The sequence below is a fragment of the Pipistrellus kuhlii genome, unplaced genomic scaffold (genome assembly GCF_014108245.1).
Source record: "Pipistrellus kuhlii isolate mPipKuh1 unplaced genomic scaffold, mPipKuh1.p scaffold_m20_p_43, whole genome shotgun sequence".
NCBI classification, from domain to species: Eukaryota; Metazoa; Chordata; class Mammalia; order Chiroptera; family Vespertilionidae; genus Pipistrellus; species Pipistrellus kuhlii.
The window spans coordinates 2,158,603-2,179,000 of record NW_023425544.1 but is presented as its reverse complement, the minus strand read 5'-3'; the positions used below and the strand labels follow the sequence as shown (position 1 = coordinate 2,179,000).

At 40.4% G+C, this 20,398-nt stretch overlaps 1 protein-coding gene across 2 annotated transcripts in view; it reads left to right on the top strand.

Moving 5' to 3' along the window:
• SCAI (suppressor of cancer cell invasion) overlaps positions 1 to 20,398 on the top strand; it is a 71,790-nt gene that overhangs the window by 8,348 nt on the left and 43,044 nt on the right. The gene's annotated exons all lie outside the window — the stretch shown is intronic.

Genomic DNA, 20,398 nt, shown 5'->3' with positions numbered 1-20,398 from the left:
GCACTTCTCAGTCTCCATCATTGTGTGAGCCAATCCCTTATTTTCTGCACATACACACATGCACTCACGCACACACACGCCCTGTTGCTTCTGTTACTCAGTAGAACCTGACTAATATATAACCTACTCTTTTATGGCCCGTCTTTCACCCCTGCCTTCCCAAAGTGCTCTTAAACCTGTCATAGCTTCTGCATTGCCAGCTGTGGCTTTTCTTCGTGGGCGCAGACTGCCTTGGAATGGCCATCTTTCCGCAGGCCGAGCGAAGGGAGGTGTTTGTGTTTTCACAAACTTGGCAGCTGTTTTGGAAACATTTCCCTCTGAGGCTAGACACCACTCTGTGTTCTGTTTTGCAGCTGGGCTTCTTTCTTCCATCTTCTGTCCATGTGCTGCATGGGCCAGGCGAGGGTCTATGCCTGTTTGGCAATATCTTGGGAGTTCTCTGGATGGGCCCAGGTTGAGGTGCTCACACATGGTTCCCTAATGCCTGCAAAATGGCAATCAGAATTTTTATTTATTTATTTAAAATATATTTTATTGATTTTTTAATAGAGAGGAAGGGAGAGGGATAGAGAGCTAGAAACATCGATCAGCCGCCCTCTGCACCCCCGCTACTGGGGATGTGCCGCAACCAAGGTACATGCCCTTGACCGGAACCGAACCCGGGATCCTTCAGTTCGCAGGCCAATCCTCTATCCACTGAGCCAAACCAGTCAGGGTGAATTTTTATTATTTTAATTTTTTAATGTATTTTTATTTCAGAAAGAAAAGAAGAGGGAAAGAGATAGAAACATCAATGATGAGAGAGAATCATTGATCAGCTGCCTCCTGCATGCCCCCTACTGGGGGTTAAGCCGGCAACCCAAGCATGTACCCTTGACTGGAATCAAACCTGGGACCTTTCAGTTTGCAGGCCAATTCTCTATCCACTGAGCCAAACTGGCTAGGGCAGCAGTCAGAACTTTTAAATGATTGTGATAATTTGCAACCTACGGAGTGACCACATACAGATTTTAGAGAGCCACTATCAAAAACAAAGATTTTAGATTTAGAATAAGTTGCCATTAGCCTTTCTAAGAGCAGACAAGCAAGTCATTGATCTATTGAAGTAACTCCTGACTGGTGATAATAAAATTATAATCAGTAAATAGGGAATTGAGTGAATACAAATTTATGCATTCCAGAATTTAGAGGTTTATTAAAAATAAGAGGTTTTCCTAACCTTCACTGAAAAACTCAGTTTGTTAGAATAAATGCAATAGGCTGATATAAAAGGTTTCTCCCAACTCAAAAACGTTTACTTTTTAGTGAGAGATTACTCACTTTCTGTATTTTATCACTCTTCTATTCTGGAAAGTACCTGTCTTTTCTTCTCTTTTTCTCTATCTTTTGGCCCTGAAGTCAATTACTTGTAGGCTATTGGCTTTATTTTAATCTCAAGAGAAGAGGAACTCCAGGTTATTGGTTTCCAATCGCTTTACCTGTTGCTTTTGCAGGAAATGTCTACTTACTACAAACCAATTGACAAAAAGTTGACATTGATATGTTTTGGCACAGAACCACTCCATTGGTGTGATAGATTGTATTTCCCGAAGATGTCTCAACAGCATCTTTCATTCCACATGCTGTCCTTCCACTGTGACCTTGACATTCCTCCCGTTTAGTGGTGAGGTCTGTGTCTCATGTCTTCACCACAGGCCTTCGTAACTGTTGCCACCAACAGGGCCTGGCTTAAGGACACTATGTGACTTCTGGAGCCAGGTCACAGAAATGCCATGTACTCCCACCTTCCTCTCTTGGCACACTTGCTACCGGGCAGAGCTATGAGGGGCTCAAGAGAGAGGCCTGTGTGAACGATACTGAAGTTCCTGGCCCTCCTCCCCAGCCGAGCGCCCAGCTGACCTCCAGCATCAGCCTGCCAGCCATGCCAGTGAGATCTTAATCCTCCAAGTGGATCTTAATCCTCCAGATCCCCAGGATGCTGCCCCAGGGGGGCCCATGTGGAGCAGGGAACTGCCCCTGCCAAACCCTACCAGATCACAAGTTCACAAAGATAACTGAATTGGTATTCCAGTTTGCCAGAGTTTGGGGTAGAGACTGCACTATATATTAACCTGCCCCCACTTTAAGAATAAGACATACTGTATTTCTACCTCCAGGAGCACTGTTAGTCTCACAAGAGAAGAAAAACAGATTCTGTGCCCACTTTCTTTATAGATTTCTATGCCATTGACTCTCATTTTACATATTGATTAAATTAGGGCTTAAGGGTTCATTTAAGAGCTGAAGACCAGAATGACCTCTGGGAAAAAGGATTAGGGAGAAAGTGATGGAGAAATTTCAAAACCAGGGGTGGGCTGGTGCTGGTTCTTGGGCTTCTTGATAATGACTGGCACTTACTGATGGACTAATCAGTGATGTCTTATGTATTACCTTTTGTCATAGTTTATTTTTCTAACAAGCTCTTTAAATGTATTGATGAATACTTTACATGCAGTAACATGTGTTCACTGTGCGTTTTAATCAATTCTTAATTGTTTGTATTTCTGTGGGTCACCAAGTAGAGTAGTAAGTGACAATGAAAGGACAAGACCACAGAAGGAGACCAGTAACTTCATTCCCTGGGTGCTGGTGCCTTTTAGCAGATCAGGTTTGTCTCTGTTACTTCATTTATGACTGATGGTATCATTCCCTTTTACAAATAGAGAAACTGAAGTTCAGGAAAGTCATGCAGCACAGCTAGGAAGTGGCACAGTCAAGACAAGACACAATTTTGGTCTCGCTCTATAAAGCTTTTGCTACAGACTAAAATAGTAATATTGGAGATAGTTTCCTATCAGGCTTTATTAAAGTCCCATCCATAACATGAAAACAGTGCTTGATGTGGATGCTTCAAGCTTCCTCACATTTCTGAATCCACTATTTTCTATTTCACCCACTTTTGTAATTGAGATAGTGTCATTTTATCAGATAATCCTCTCCAGTGGTTCAGGTAATTAGATAAAAGTCGTTGTTTTGGGTAACCTAGTGCGTTTTCACTTTGAAATATCAAGAAAGTAAAGACCATTAAGAATGAAAAGAATTCTGTTTCTAGACAGTTCATGCTATTACAAGTCTCACAGATACAAGACTTAAAGGCAGAAATTCCTGGGCACAGACAACTGTGGTGATTGCAGGGCGTGGGAAGAGGTGGAAGAGGGTTTGGGGGGATAAATGGTGATGGACGGAGACTTGACTTGGGGTGGTGAACACACGATACAGTGTACAGATGATGTGTTGTAGAATGGTGCACCTGTAACCTGTATAATTTTGTTTACCAGTGTCACCCCAATAAATTTTTTTAAAAAAGAAAAAAAGGCATGTGCCTTGATTGGGAATTAAACTGTGACCTCTTGGATCTTAGATGGCCGCTCAACCACTGAGCCACACTGGCTGGATGGTCAGCTGTTTTTCTAAGATGACAAGTAATCTGATCAAAGCCATCCATCTAATCATGAATAAGCACATCAATCATGTGCTTTTCAAACTATGTCAAACCACCATAATGTATATGTTTAAATTTGTATACTCTTTTATCCTCCCTAGTAGATTATAAAGCAGCAGGCAGTTTCTGATAAAACTTAGTATTAGCTGAGACTTAGGGCCAAATAGGCACTTGAATTAAATTAAAGCATGCTTGGAGTTAGTATTGAGACTTTAAAAGGAGAGACCTTGACTTAAGTAATTGATTCAGTACTAAAGTCGGGTTCTGTCAGCCTCTAAAGCCTATGCTTTAGTATTTGTGGGTTGGTATTTGTACTGAATAGAAAGGTGGGGCTGGTGAACTAACTGAAAGTATAGTTCTTTTTTTTTTAATATATATTTTATTGATTTTACACAGAGAGGAATTGAGAGGGACAGAGAGTTAGAAACGTCAATGAGAGAGAAACATCGACCAGCCGCCTCTTGCACACCCCACCTCTTGCACAGGGGATGTGCCCGCAACCAAGGTACATGCCCTTGACCGGAATCAAACCCGGGACCTTTCAGTCCACAGGCCGACGCTCTATCCACTGAGCCAAACCGGTCCCGGCTGAAAGTATAGTTCTTAAACTTTAGAAGTACCATTTTCTAGGTTTCACTCAGTCCTATTTTTATAAAACCTTGTCAAATGGATATTTGTCTATAATCCTAGGGCAATCAAAGGAAAAATAACTCTAGTTCAGAATATGATTTACCAGAACCATTTTAAAAATTTATTGATTTTGGAGAGGAAGAGAGAGGGAGAGGGAGAGGGAAAGGGAGAGGGAGAGGGAGAGGGAGAGGGAGAGAGAGAAACATCAATAATGAGAGAGAATCATTGATTGGCTGATTCCTGCATGCCCCCTACTGGGGATTGAGCCTGCAACCATGTGTGTGCCCTGACTGGGAATCAGCCTTGACCTCCTGGTTCATAGGTCGATGCTCAACCACTGAGCCATACCACTGGGTCCAAAACCATTCTTTATTTCTATTCAGAAGGTATGTAACTTGAATTCTGTTACAGGGGAAGTTTAATGAATATGTAACATTTCGGTACTATTAATTGTGTCCATCTTGTTGAGTAGACAGTTTCAGCTTCACATGTTAGGGAAGAATGTGAGTTTGAGTGGAAAGGGTTCAATTAAAGGTCCATTTCTGTAAAGTATGTCGTCTTTTGCCAAAAGAAATATTACCTAGCAGCCGTTTACATGTGCCAAGAGAGGCCAGAGAAGTCTTGTAGTAGAAATTGTACAGGAGAGCTGTCAAAGCAGATCCCTGAGGATGTCAGGCAGGAAATAAAGCTCATGATGCTAAAAAATGTACTGGATGGCTAGGCCATTGAAAATGAATCTTCCAGTGCCTGTAAATATTCTATTTAAATCCGCACCTGAGGATATGTTTATTCACTTGAGAGAGGGTGAGAGAGAGAGACATTGATTGGTTGCCTCCCATCCACATCACAATTGGGGATGGGACCTGCAACCTAGATATGTGCCCTGACCAGGAATTGAACACTCAGTGAGGGACATTCCAACTCACTGAGCCACACCACACACCAGCTTATATTTCTTTAATCATGCTTTTGAGTTAAGTAGACAGAATTACTTTTACTTCTGTAATTTAAACTTTAAAAAACTTAAGCAAGTCCTGGCTGGTATTGCTCAGTGGTAGAGCATTGTCTAGTACACCAAAGGGTCACAGGTTCAATTCCTGATTAAGGGCACATACCTCAGAGTCAGTCCTTCTCTGATTCTGGGCAGGGAGTATTGGGGAGGCAACCAAATGATGTGTTTCTCCTCACATCGATGTTTTCCTCTCTTTCCTTCCCACTTTCTTCTGCTCTCTCTGAAAGAAAAAGCAATGGAAAAAATATCCTTGGGTAAGGATTAAATTTTTTTTTTTAAATATCAATATTTAAATTTTCTAAGATCTTACTGAATAAATATGAATGTATTTATAGTTTCTTCCAAAGTGTTTATATTCTGATATTAAGGCTTGGAACTATATTAGGAGAGGAGCTTTAAGTTCTTGGGGATGAAACAGTAAATAATTTTCTTCTCTGTGGCAAAAAATGGAAATACAGAAAGTGTAAATAATTAATTGTGTCCAAATATTTATCTGTGGTTTTCTTTATTTTTACAATACAGCATTTTCCATTTCTACTGTATATGTTTGGAGATACTGTACAGAATTGTAGGCATTTTGAGCCTGAAGCCCTTCTAAAGGCTATTTAGATTCCTTTTCTATATGATGGAATGAGGTAGGTCTGGTTGAAGTACAAGTAATTTCTCCAGTGCCATAAAGGGAATCGGAACATTTTAACACCTGGGGGAATAGAACCTGTCCCTTAATTACTGTTGAATTAGTGAGTTATTTGAAATCTTAAATGGGGCCTTGGTTTTCTCACCACCAGGTGGCTTCTAGCAGTTGGTATGTCAGCTTTTAGTCCACTGCCAGCAAAGGTAAGGCCCTTTGAGGGTCACTGTTGTTCAGGCCACAGAACAGTGCTGCCACTTCAAATAAAATTAGAAAGCTGTAGGGTCTCAGAATTGAGAGAAGTTTTGATGGAATTATTTAAGCCTAATGAACTGCTTCTACATTGGTGTCTCCTCTTTGCCCTCTGAGTGCTCCTTGAAGTTCACAGATATGTTTTAGACTAAGGTTATAAACTTTAAAAGGAATAGAGGGAGCCCTGTCGTTTCAGTTATAGGCAGTCCTTGTAACTGGTGTATGCTGAAATCTTAAAATCAGTCTAGTTCACTTCTAGGTCATAGGATGTTGCTATTAATGCTTTTTAAAATGCATACAATTCATGACAGCACTGGTGATTTTGATTTAAATTTGAAGACTGTTTAAAATATGTATTTTAGCTGTAACAGGTTTGGCTCAGTGGATGGAGTGTCGGCCTGCAGACTGAAGGGTCCCAGGTTCGATTCCGGTCAGGGGCATGTACATTGGTTGCGGGCACATCCCCGGTAGCGGATGTGCAGGCGGCAGCTGGTCGATGTTTCTCTCTCATCGATGTTTCTAGCTCTCTGTCCCTCTCCCTTTCTCTCTGTAAAAAAATAAATAAAATATATATTTTAAAATAAAGTAAAATATGTATTTTGTGCTTGTAACCAGTTTTTACTTAGGTGGGTTAAAACAATGATTATAAAGTTAGAATTTGACAAAATAAAACCGGACAAGGTTTTATTCCAATTCATTGTCAAATCATTCACTAAACGAATAGGAGAAAGAACTGTTTTGGCAACGAATGTCCAAAGTCGTCTTTGCTTAGATAGCAGTGGATGCTTTCTTTTGGGAAACAGCATGGATTACTTTCAGAAAGGTATTTGCTGATTTTGCCTGATTGGGTCAGGCCATTATCTCCATCTTATCCTTGACATTTCCTATGATGAATATTTATTTCAGGAAATGGTCCAGCCATGACCTGGGTTTTTAGAATTGTAGCAACACTATTATAATTTCATACAATCATTTCTCTGGCTTTATCAACTTTCATTTATTGCTAGTTTGTACTAGACTTTAATGTGGTTTTAGAGGTCAAAATTTAAGAAATCATCTACTCTGCGATTTCCTTACATCATTATAAAAAAAAGGATGAACTTAATTTTACAGCATGCTTTGACCCAGGTATTACGTTATTTGAAGTCATGCTAAAGCCTTCCTAACTTTGTGAAGATGTATGCTCAAATGGTTAATTTGGGAAAGTATTTGACTTAAGGCCAATAAAACTTTTGTGTCAGCTCTAGCCAGTATCTTTCTGCTGTAACAGTGCAAATAATTTTTTAAAGTTAAGTGCACTGACAAATCTTTTTATTTTGCCGCATTTGTTATTTTTTTGTTTTGTTTGTTTTTTCCTGTAATGTGTTGAGTGCCGGCAAAGACAATCTGATTGGCAGAATTAGACTGAAATCTTTTGACGGGGTTGGGATTGGGGGTAGGGGGTTGTGAAATATTCGGGTTCTAAAACCTAGAGCCAGAGGAAGTGATGGCAAGGGTAGAAGTATACACCTCAAAATGCTACTGATTTCAGTTGCAGTCATGGCTTTTCTCCCATAAGATTTGGAATTAACTAGGAACTCCTTTGTCATTTTTCCAGTTACTTCTGCCAGGTGGGGTCTCATAGGAAGAATGTGATGGCAGCTCCTTTATACTTTGGACTAGAATGATGTTGTTCTCTGGTCAGCTTGGAGAGTCCCATTGAGTCCCTCTCCAGTGACTGGCTTGATTTTTTTATTGTAGTTTTTAAGTATCCATTTCTACTTCTAATAATCGTGCTAGGAAACATATTGCCAACTGTATGTGAAGGTGTAGCTATATGGAGCATAAAATTAGCTATGCTTCCTTCCTTTGGCTTGCAATCTAAATTTAGTAGGCAAGAACCTCCTTTCCCAGATGTCATTAAAAATAGAAGATACCCATCTGTCTGGCATGGTTTCTGAACAATTCCGCCGGTAGGCTTGGCGAGGAACTCGAGGATGCTGACTTTCTTTTAGCCCTAAGATTCTTAGAAAAATAATGCTTTCTTTTCTATAGAGGCCAAGAGTGTACACTTTACATTTTTGACTTTAAGTGATCCCGTGAAATTCAGGGAAACCCTGAGAATTGAATTTTGAGGAGAAATGTAAAAGGTAACATGAAATAATATCACTTGATGAAGAAAATTGACCTTAAAGTAAAACTTAGTTCCCGTCCTATGCTTCTAATTTATTAGCTATGTGAGAAAGCTTACTTGTCTGATATTGTAAACTTGTTTATACAGCTGGAATAGTAGGGCTAACTTCAGATGGTCGTTGAAGAGTAAATTAAATGAGGTAGTACTTAGAAACTTTTCTTCACTGCCTGGCATGTAGAAGGCATTCTTTTGGTTATTATTATTGTTTATGTTAATATGACTACCTTTTTATTCAAAAAATTCTGCCACCTTGCTGTTAAAAAATCTCAATCTGGCCGAGACCATTTTGGCTCAATGGATAGAACGTCGGCTTGGGGACTGAAGGGTCCCGGGTTCGATTCCGGTCAAGGGCATGTACCTTGGTTGCAGGCATATCCCCAGTACGGGGTTTGCAAGAGGCAGCTGATTGATGACTCTCTCTCATCGATGTTTCTAACTCTCTATCTCTCTCCCTTCCTCTCTGTACAAAATCAATAAAATATATTAAAAAAAAAACCTCAATCTGGAGCTCAGGATATAATATGGGGTCAGAGATACAGAGAATTTCTAGGGGTTTTTGGCGCCATGGAAATCATTTAGGAGAGGACTGAAAATCATCCCTAACGGATGACTTGTGTTTGGCGGGTGCAGAAGAAACAGAGAAATGGCCAGAGAAAGCCACCAGAAGAGAATTAGGAGACCAGTGTCATGGAAATCAAAAGCTGGCTTGCTTACCAGGTCAGATGTTTTCTTCAGAAGTTCATTTAAAAAAATATATATATATTATTGATTTTTTACAGAGAGGAAGAGAGAGGAATAGAGAGCCAGGAACATCGATGAGAGAATCATCGATAAGCTGCCTCTTGCACACCTCCTACTGGGGATGTGCTTGCAACCAAGGTACATGCCCTTGACCGGAATCGAACCTGGAACCCCTCAGTCCGCAGACCTATGCTCTACCACTGAGCCAAACTGGTTTCAACTAGAAGTTCGTTTTAAGAAAAGTATGTATGTACTAGAGGCTGGGTGCATGGACTCGTGCACACTGAAAGGGAGTGAATTAGTAGGTGGCCTGTGGGGCAGGACTGGACAGGATGGACTGGACATGCCCTGGAACCAACCTCCCATGGTCCCTTCCCAGCAGCTCCAGGGCTCGAAGGGCATCTGTGGAGTGAGCGGGGTCCCAATAGCAGGTGGGGTCCCTCAGCTTGGCCTGCAGGGATGGGGCTCCCTCCTCTCTGGTTCCAGGGTGCATTACCGCAGCTCGGCAGCTCCTGCATTGAGTATCTACCCCCTGGTGGTCAGTGCATGTCATACCTACCAGCTGGTCGAACGGTTGGATGGTCGCTTAGCTTTTTATATATATATATATATATAGATATCTTTTCTTTTTTTTTTCATTTCACAGATTGCCTTACATGAGGTGAGGAAAAGTGAAGGCCACGAGTATAAGATGCATCCTTATGAAGATTTAGTTGTATAGAGAAGGAGAGAGAGGAGAAAGGTTTGGATTTGATTAGGAAAGAAAAAAAATGAGCATGTTTGGAACCCGAGAGAGAAATTAAATATCCTGGCCAGAGGATAACTGATGGGCAGGTCATGGTGTGCAGGTGGAGGCTGAGGGAGCAGCTGTTCTTTGGTAGAAGGAGGAGGACAGATTGAAGTAGGAGTGGAACATGAGGACATTCATGTTTATTGACCTCTATTTAAGGGGGAAATGGCAAGGGAACTTGAGATAACAGCAGATCATCTGATGGTGGTTTTGCCTCTCGGGAGACAGTTGGTCACGTCTGGAGATGTTTTTGTTGTCATAGTTGGGGAATGTGCTAGTGGCATCTCGTGTGTAGAGGGTAGGGAGCTGCTGATCTTCCTACAATCACTGTACAGGGCAGTCTCCACATCAAACGGTGATTTGGGTCCAAATGCTAAGGCATATATTTAGGGTAAGGGTGTCTTTTTAAAAAATCTGTGGTTTTGCCAATTGAGAAGAAGTGGGAACAGGAGTGAGAGTTTTGATATTGTGGATGTGGTTAAGGGACAGGAGCATGTGACACAAACCCAGGCATTATCTCACATCTGCTAACGTAACAACAGAACTCTCCCGTCTCCTGCTTCAGCCTGGGTAATTGCTTTTGGCATAATAGCTATTACCTCAGACAGACTGAAAGTTTAATAACTAGATGGGGGATTTCCCTGCGTGGTGCACAAATAGGAAAAACACCACCATGGAAGTTATCTCCCACATCTGTCCTCCTCCCTTCCTTCATTTACCAGCGGTGCAACGGTACCTCACCGCCATGCCTCATTTTAGCATTTTTAAACTGTAATGCGCCAATGGTCAGCTTTCCTAATTTTTTTTTATATTTAGCATTGAACAGCTCTAAATGATTTTAAAGCAATCTTGTAATGCATAATCGTTTGTCTTTTAATGGCTTCTATTTGATTTTGTGTACTCATTTTGTGCAAAATAAATGTTATTCTGCTTTATTAAATTTCTTTTATGCTTGCAATTCAGATTCAGTACCCAATAAGAGGTCATTTTTATTGTTATTTTTTTCAGTTAGGTTCTAAATGTGTTCATATTCTTAAATACTGTTAGTATTGAAAATTTCCATTACTTGTTGACTATTACTTTAAGTCTTTGAGATTCATGAAACACCCTTAAACTCTTCTTTGAAATATAGGTTTATTTCAGGTAATATACTCTTCTGAAATATCCAGAATATATTTTACCAATAACAGAAGGATATTACTTGGAAATGCAAATTTCACCGAAGAGGTAGAGAGAATTACAATACACAGACAATTCATACTATTCTTTCTTTTCTCTCTGCCTCCTTAAGTCACAAGATTCTCAGGAATCTCGGATGTCCTGAGTTTTTCATATGAACTATATCTGTCTCTAAGTATCTTTTTATATTTTAGCATTAACATATTGGTGGTTATGTATACATATAAAATAACATTAATGTTTTTCAGGCCTTTACATTTCTTCAGGAGTTTAAAGAACCAGAATAAAGAAGATATAATTTATCTGGTTTTAATAAATTCTGCATTGCTTCAGCAGAACTATAAGGATGAACCCACAAAGTTTTCCTCCTTTTAAAAAATTCCTTTTGCCTAGCTGCAGTGGCTCTGCTGGTTGGCATCGTCTTATGGTTCAATCCCTGGTCAGGGAACATGCCTGGGTTGTGGCTTTGATAATCAATCATTCAGCTGCCTCTTGCACACCCCCTACTGGGGATGTGCCTGCAACTAAGGTACATACCCTTGACCAGAATCGAATCTGGGACCCTTGAGTCCGCAGGCCTACGCTCTATCCACTGAGCCAAACCGGTTAGGGCCTTTGTCAAATATTAGTTGAGCATAGTGGTTTGGGTCAATTTCTAGGTTCTCTATTCTATTCCATTGGTCTGTATGTCTGTTCTTGTGCCAGTACCAGACTGTTTTGAGAACAGTGGCTTTGTAATACAGCTTGATATCTGGTATTGAGATCTCTCCTACTTTGTTTTTCTTTCTCAGGATTGCTGTGGCTATTCGGGGTCTTTTTTTTTATTTATTCCAGATGAATTTTTGGAGAGTTCATTCTAGGTATATGAAATATACCATTGGTATTTTAATGGGGAGTACATTGAATTTATAGATTGCTTTGGGCAGTATGGATATTTTAATGATGTTGATTCTACTAATCCATGAACACGGTATGTTCTTCCATCTGTTTATGTCTCCCTCTATCTCTTTTTTTCAGTGTCCTGTAGTTTTCTGAGTACGGGTCTTTTACCTCCTTTGTTAAGTTTATTCCTAGGTATCTTAATTTTTTTTGGTGCGATGGTAAATGGGATTGCTTTTTTTTTAATTTAAAAAAATATATATTTTATTGATTTTGTACAGAGAGGAAGGGAGAGAGATAGAGAGTTAGAAACATCGATGAGAGAGTCATCGATCAGCTGCCTCTTGCACACCCCCTACTGGGGATATGCCCGCAACCAAGGTATATGCCCTTGACCGGAATCGAACCCAGGACCTTTCAGTCCCCAAGCCGACGCTCTATCCATTGAGCCAAACCAGTCTCGGCAATGGGATTGCTTTTTAAATCTCTCTTTCTGTAAGTTCACTGCCTGTGTTTTTTCAGTGAACCATAGAAGAGTTGCCATCAGCTGAAAGTGAGGATGGGGATGTTTGAGGAGAGCGGAGAAGGTGTGGAACAGTGCTGTAGGAAGGTAAAGAGTGAAGGAATGGAGGGAATGTGGTGGGAGTGCCCATTCTGAGGTCTTGAATTGGAAATGAGACCAGTCAGTATGATTATGTTCCTTCAGCCGTGGTTAGCTGCTGAGATGCAAGCTCAGAGTAGGTAGAGGATTGGATTTAATCAAAGTAATAAATAAAACTCATTGTTCGCTTTGCAAGCTGTTTTTAAGAGGTTGATGATATAAATGGCATTTAGAATTCCAGCTTTTTAATTATATGCAATTTTGGAAGGCTATACTTAGTGAGTGACGGGTCATTTTTTAAAAAAGAAAGGAAAAAGGTATGGCATTGTTTCAGGAAAGGTTCATTTTTTTTAGAATTAAAATATATATATATATATATTTTATTGATTTTGTACAGAGAGGAAGGGAGAGAGATAGAGAGTTAGATGAGAGAGAGTCATCGATCAGCTGCCTCTTGCACACCCCCTACTGGGGATATGCCTGCAACCAAGGTACATGCCTTGACCGGAATCGAACCCGGGTCCCTTCAGTCCCCAAGCCGACACTTGATCCATTGAGCCAAACCGGTCCCGGCAGGAAAGGTTCTTGTTTGAGCAGTACAGGCCCTAATTCCAGCCAATTTAAGCAGAAAAGGAATTTATTGGAAGGTTGCCAAGTACCTCACAGCACTGATCTGGTTCAGAAAACAGGCAGGAGCAAAGGGAATTCAGAGATCTGGAATTACTGCCAAGGTCACACCACTGGAACACCTTGGTGTTTGAGGATGCTGATGTGGTCCGAGTATTTGTGTTCCCCCAAAACTCATATGTTGAAATTCTAACTCCCAAAGGTAACTCGTGGGGCCTTTGTGAGGTGCTCAAGTCATGAGGGCGGAACTTCATGGGACCAATGCCTTAAAAACAGCTCCAGAGGCACCTGGCCGGTGTGGCTCAGTTGGTTGAGCGTCGTCCTGTGCACTGAAAGGTAGTCACTGGTTGGAATTCCATTCAGGGCACATGTCTGGGAATTCAGGCTTGATCCCTGGTTGGGGTGCATACAGGAGGCAGCAGATCGATGTTTCTCTCTTCTGTCAATGCTTCTCTTCCTCTCCCTCTCTTAAATCAATAAAAAAAAGTAAAAAAAAAGTTCCTGAGACATCCTTGGGCCCCTTTCTGTATGTGAGAATTACAAGAATATAGCTCCCTGAACGTCAGCTGCAAGCAAGTTTGTATAATATGTGAACGGCTAGATCACTGCTTCTCCAACTACGTGCATACAGATCATCTGGGGCGCTTGTTAAAATGCAGGTTCTGTCTTAGGTCTGGGATGCGGCTGAGAGTGTGTTTCTAATAAGCTCTGGCTGGTGCTGATGTTCTGCTCTGCAGGTCTCCCAAGAGGCTAGGTAATGGGCTAGAAGAGGCTGTCCTTGGAGCATTTATGTTTGTGTGAGTTACTCTGCTTTGGGACTGTTGAGTTTGACCAAAGGCCAAGTTGTATATTTAAAAAGATTGCATTATGCCGAAACCGGTTTGACTCAGTGGATAGAGTGTTGGTCTGCGGACTGAAGGGTCCCAGGTTTGATTCCGGTCAAGGACATGTGCATTGGTTGCGGGCACATCCCCGGTGGTGGGTGTGCAGGAGGCAGCAGATCGATGTTTCTCTCTCATTGATGTTTCTAGCTCTCTATCCCTCTCTCTTCCTCTCTGTAAAAAATCAATAAAATATATATTTAAAAAAAGCCTCACCTTTAAAATAAATAAATATCAAGATTGCATTCTATAACCTTATAATGGTTTCCCCCTTGTTCTTGAAGGTGATGGTACTATATGTAGCCTAAGGTTTTTAGTTTCAGGCTTTGGAACTGAATAAAAAAAGTAATTTCAGTATTCAATCTGCAGCCGCAAAATTGGTTTATCTACTTCTGGTAGTCTGAACTACAAGTAAAGTATTCAGTAACTGAATTAAGAATAAGAGGGACTGACGTAATGTTGAGAATTATTATACATGCAAGATATACTTAAGGATTGGGAAATTTGTGTTTTGCAGAATTGAGAATTTTGGTTGTGATTTATCATATGTTAGAGCGTGTTTCTTAGGTGGGGGAGATTTTACCTCCTGGGCACATTTGGTAATGTCTGGAGACATGCTCAGTTGCCACGACGGGTAGGATGGTGGTATTAACTGGTGTCTAATGGGCAGCGGCCAGGGTTGCCGCTAAACACTCTACGATGCACTCGATAGCACCCAAAATGTTAGCAGTGACAAATATTAATAAACCTTATGTTAGAGAATATTCACAAGTACTTGATTAGTTTTTAATTAAGGATAATACAGAAAATACAAATAGAAAATAACCACTTGTGTTTCCACTAATCAAATTTAACTACCTCTCACATTTACCTTATTTGATTTTAGGCTTTTGGTTTAAGAAATATCATTTTCGCCAAAACCGGTTTGGCTCAGTGGATAGAGCGTCGGCCTGTGGACTAAAGGGTTCCGGGTTCGATTCCAGTCAAGGGCATGTGCCTTGGTTGCTGGCACATCCTCAGCTGGTCGATGATTCTCTCTCATCGATGTTTCTAGCTCTCTATCCCTCTCTCTTCCTCTCTGTAAAAAAATCAATAAAAATATTTAATAAAAAAAAAAGAAATATTCTGTTATTTTGGGGAAACTAAGTCACAATTAGTATTTTTGCTTTTGCTTTTTGGTTTTTAAGGTTTTGTTTTTATTTCACAATTAGTGTTTTGAATTAAAACAATGTAGAAAATGCAAGTAATGAAGCCATCTCAAATATCAGCAGCCAGAAATAACCGTTACTACCACGCATCATCCCAGGTGTCTTTCCATGTAAATATACATACAGCTAGAAGCATGGAGAGAAATGCTTTTATGACATTGGGATCTTACTGTAAATGAAGTAGGAAAAAATATTTTTAAATGAAAAAATTTAAACTCAGAATGAAATAGAATAGAATAGAATAATTATCTCCCATATCTTCATCACTCAGGCTTCAACAGTCACAAGTTCATGGCTGCTCTCTACCCACACCCACTCCCAGACATCACACAATTTCATCTGTTAATATTTCAGTGCCTGCCCTTAAAAAATGAGAACCCTTTTTTTGAGCCATTATCACACATAATTAACAAGTTCCCTGATTCTTCATTCTCTTTCCTTCTCCCTCCCTCTCTCTCTCTCTCTCTCTCTCTCTCTCTCTCTCTCTCTCTCTCTCTCTGTATATTTTCTTCCAAATTGAGTTTTGATTTCCATTGAGATTGAGCAGTAATTCCACAAAGGAAGGAAAATGGGTGCTGCATAAGCCAAAACAGATGCGACCTGCCACTGCTCTTTAGTGTGAATTTTGGGTTTTCTTTCTAAAATGTCTTAAACCATTTGGCAGTGCTGTGTAAAAATAATGAAATATGCCTTTGTGTCTCTTTTATCTTCATTTTTTCTAAGCTGCCTTTCTCATTTTTTTCAATATTTCGCCGAGATATCTTCCTGTTTGGGTGTATCTGCTCTAGCAATGGCTTCTGGGGACTACAGACAGGAGAGCACCTGCAGGAATCATTTAACGAACTGGTGTTAGCTTCTTGAGGGCAAGGAGCAAGTCTTAGCATCTTTCTGCCTGTTACCATCATCGTCTGCTCAGTATGTGTTACATGCCTGTTATTAATCTGGAGGGGATTGTGTTAGCACTGATTGGCATATTAATCCAAACCATTTATAGCAAAACACCAAGCATGCTCATTTAGCTCTAACAGTGTGCACACAGGAGAATATAATCCAGTTGTTAATGTTTGCTACCTGCATCTATGGGTAGCCTCCGGTTAAAGAGGTGAGACAGGAAGTTTTACTTCCTCTGGTCACATTTTCTTTTTTCTTCTCACAGTATGTTCTGGTTTGCTTGACACGGTCTCCGTTTTTGCAGTCCTGATGTAATTACTAATAGTGTCCCTTTTCATTCACAGAATTATCCCAGTGGGTGGTACATTAAATGGGAGGCCTACTTAGATGACATTTAATGTGTGCCAGGCTCGTCTGAACTCCCTGTACATTCTCATTTAATCTTCATGAAAATCCTAAGTAGCAGATCCTGTATTTATCCTGTTTTACATTTAGGGAAGTCGGGGCACAAAGAGATTGCACAGTTGTGTTTGAGTAGTGAGTGGCGGAGCCAGGAGCTGAGTGCAGGCAGGTTCTTGCCAATGCGCTTACAGTAAGCACTCTGCTCTGGCCTCTACGCGGGTCCCAAGCATACCTGTCTTTGTAGAACACACGCCAGCACCCTGGAGTCTCCTGATAACTAATCCGCATAGTTTTAGGTCAGCATCTAGCTAAGGCTTTAGGAATTTGGGGCTTCCTTTTCTTCACAAAAAACTTGTAGGTTCCTCACATACCACAACACCGATCTAATTGTAATCAGATTTCTTTCTCAGAAGGTTGAACATTTGCCTTTTTCATTCTCTTAATGACAGCTACTTGGCATTCCTTCCTTCCTGGGTTTCAGTCACGAACATTCCAGCTTTTGTCGATTCTCAAGTCCCTGCCACAGTCACTTTCGGCCTCTTTGGTATAAATAAATTCATGGACACACACACGCATGCACGCACACAGTGTCTCCAGCACATGGAACAACACCTGTCATATGGCAGGAACATAAACTTTTTCACTACCTTTGATCAGTTCGTATTTTGGAATTATCTGGGGACAGTATTCACAGGCGCTTCACAGAAAACTTTTTTAGACAGCTACTGCTTTCAGGTAGCTTACAGTTTAGTAAGGAGATGATGGGTGTACTGGAAGAACTATATGATACAAGACAGCTGAGCTGTGTGACTCAAGTACTTGGGGTCGGATAACTATCCCAATAACTACCCCTTGTTTTTAAGGACAGGCTTTGAGTTTGCTAACAGTAGAGTCCTGACAGACGAATAATTGTCAACCCAGACGAGAGGAAGACTCTGACAACTTGATGCAGTCCTTTTGTAAGAACCCTCCATCAGCAGTACTGTCTGTCTTTAAATGTACGTCCTCACACAGCACATTCTGATCTCTCAGTGGTGATAAGCAGCAGGAACAGCTAGAACTGCTCAGCAGCAGACAATTTTATTTTTTAACTAGAGGCCCAGTGCATGAAATTAATGCACAGGTAGGGTCCCCAGCGGCTGCCGGCTGCCAGACGGGGCCTCCCTTCCCGCAGTTGGCCAGCCGGCCCCACTGGTCAAACTCCCAGTTGAGGATTTAGGCTTTTATTATATAGGATGTGGAAACCTGGTGTTATTTATTTGACTTTTTAAAACCCTTTTTAGTTTAAAGTGTATTGATATTCACATGGTCTTTTTCCTCAATAAAAACATTGTCTACTTGTATTATAATATAATTGCGTTTTGCTTTTTTACTGAATATTTTAGTAAGAAGATATTGTTACATTTGAACAGAATTGATCACAATAGCCTGGTGAGAGAGGGCAGCAGCATTCATTATCCTCATTTTACAAACGAGGAAGCTGCCAGGACCGGTTTGACTCAGTGGATAGAGCGTCGGCCTGCAGACTGAAGGGTCCCGGGTTCGATTCCGGGCAAGGGCATGTACCTTGGTTGTGGGCACATCCCCAGTAGGGGGTGTGCAAGAGGCAGCTGATTGATGATTCTCTCTCATCGATGTTTCTAACTCTCTATCCCTCTCTCTTCCTCTCTCTGAAAAATCAATAAAATATATTTTAAAAAACACACCAAAAAAACAAACAAACAAACAAACGAGGAAGCTAAGTTCAGTTACACCGTTAGCTGTGTGACTGGGGGGAAACGCACCATTGGGGCTGGTACCTGGGTTTTAGAATCTAGATTCAGTGTATGTCACATGGCCTTATTTAACTTGTTAGATTGACTTCTTTTTATCTATATCAAGATAAGGACAATGAAAGTTGGGATTATATCACCTCATAAGTCCTTTTTAATGATTGTCATTATAGAATCTAGTTCAACATAATTAGTCCATTTCTATTTCTGAGTGGACAGGCTTATTAACATCACTTTGATGATTGTAGAGCCAATAAATTCTATTGGAAGGAAGTCCTGTATGGTACCTATGTGCAAATTAGAAAAAGGCGGTCCCTCTAGGTGGACTGTCAGTTAGGAAAAGGCATACCTACTAGGGGCAGGTTGAGCCCGCACCAGGACACTGGACGTGGGAAAAACACATCTAGGTTTGTCTACTCTGTCTCCTTTTTGTGGTACTCGAAAAACAGTATCATGAATCTTATTTATATCAATTTATTTAGAAAGAGCTAGTGGTGTTTTTTTTAAAAAATATATTTTATTGAGTTTTTTACAGAGAGGAAGAGAGAGTTGAAACATCGCTGAGAGTCATCGATCAGCTGCCTCTTGCACACCCGCTACTGGGGATGTGCCCGCAACCAAGGTACATGCCCTTGACCGGAATCGAACCTGGGACCTTTCAGTCTGCAGGCCGATGCTCTATCCACTGAGTCAAACTGGTTTCGGCAAGCTGGTGGTTTTTAAGAGTGTTTTCTTTATAGACAAAACCTCTTGCCATTCCTCAGTATAACAAGTACATACCTGCCTCAGCACCTCGTACTTGCTCCTGGCACCTGGAGCCTGCACTCCCCCCTCTTCTCTACATGTACTTGGCTCACTCACTTCCCCCAGGTCTCTCTGCTCATATGTCAACTTCTCGGTATCACCTCACCTATCCTAACTACAGCATGACCAATCACACTCTCCCTTTCTGCTGTATTTTCCTCATACTATAGCATGCCACCTGGATATTATATTTTTTAATTTTTGTCTCTTCACCAGAAAATACACTGTCTATTTTCTGTTTTTTTCACTGCTGTATCCAAACTCCCAGAATTACCAGTTCTAATATTTGCTGCCTTTTATTAATAGTGTGCCCTTTTTGGTCTATAATGTTATGAATGTGATCTAATTGAATCTTATTAATAGCTGTATGAAGGGCAAATATTATAATTCCCATTCTGGAATTGAAGAAATCCAGAAGCTTAGAAAAGTATTGTACAATAACACTCCCAAAGTCAAATATCTAATAATCAGTATCATTCATTGACAAGTAGATCTGATAGCCAAAGTTCATTTTAAAAAATTTACTTTAGTGATTTCTTTTGTTTAAAAAAAATATATTTTATTGATTTTTTTTACAGAGAGGAAGGGAGAGGGATAGAGAGCTAGAAACATCAATCAGCTGCCTCCTGTACACCCCCCACTGGGGATATGCCTGCAACCAAGGTACATGCCCTTGGCTGGAATCGAACCTGAGACCTTTCAGTCTGCAGGCTGACGCTCTATCCACTGAGCCAAACTGGCTGGGGCTCTTTTGGGTTTTGTAATGCTTTTCAAAGAGTGATATCTAATTACTGGAGAGGGCTTAAATACTATCATCTATGTTTAAGGGAAAAGAGAGGTATTTGGGATTTAAAGCCTTGGGATGAGATATTAGACAACCCCGTTGTGGGGTTGCAAACTGGTGTGGCTACTATGAGAAATAGTATGGAGATTCCTCAAAAAATTAAAATTAATATAATATTGTATGTCAGCTGTAATTTAAAAATAAAAAAAGAATAAATTAAAGGACTTGTATACATGCAAATAAGTACAACCAATGTACACAAAACTCTGGGGAGGGGGGATACGCCTGGGAGGGGGGGCAATGTTAAAATATGTACACAGATAATAATTTAATAAAAAAAATAAAAAATAAAATAAAATAAAATAAAAGGAGAGTACTGTGAAGGTGAGGAATACAATTACTAGTGCAGTTTTCTGCCACTGCTTTGATTCCTGTTAAGGTGCCAGCAGTGTTACCTACTAATTACTTTGCACCATCATTGCAAATGTACACACAGTGAAAAAAGTAAATAGCATCTGAGCATTATTATTAAAAAAGAAAAGAAAAAAGAAAAAAGAATAAATTAAAAACAGAACTACTTATATGACCTAGCAATCTCACTTCTGGGTATTTATCCAAAGAAATAAAGAGACTAAACCAAAAAAGATATATACACTCCTA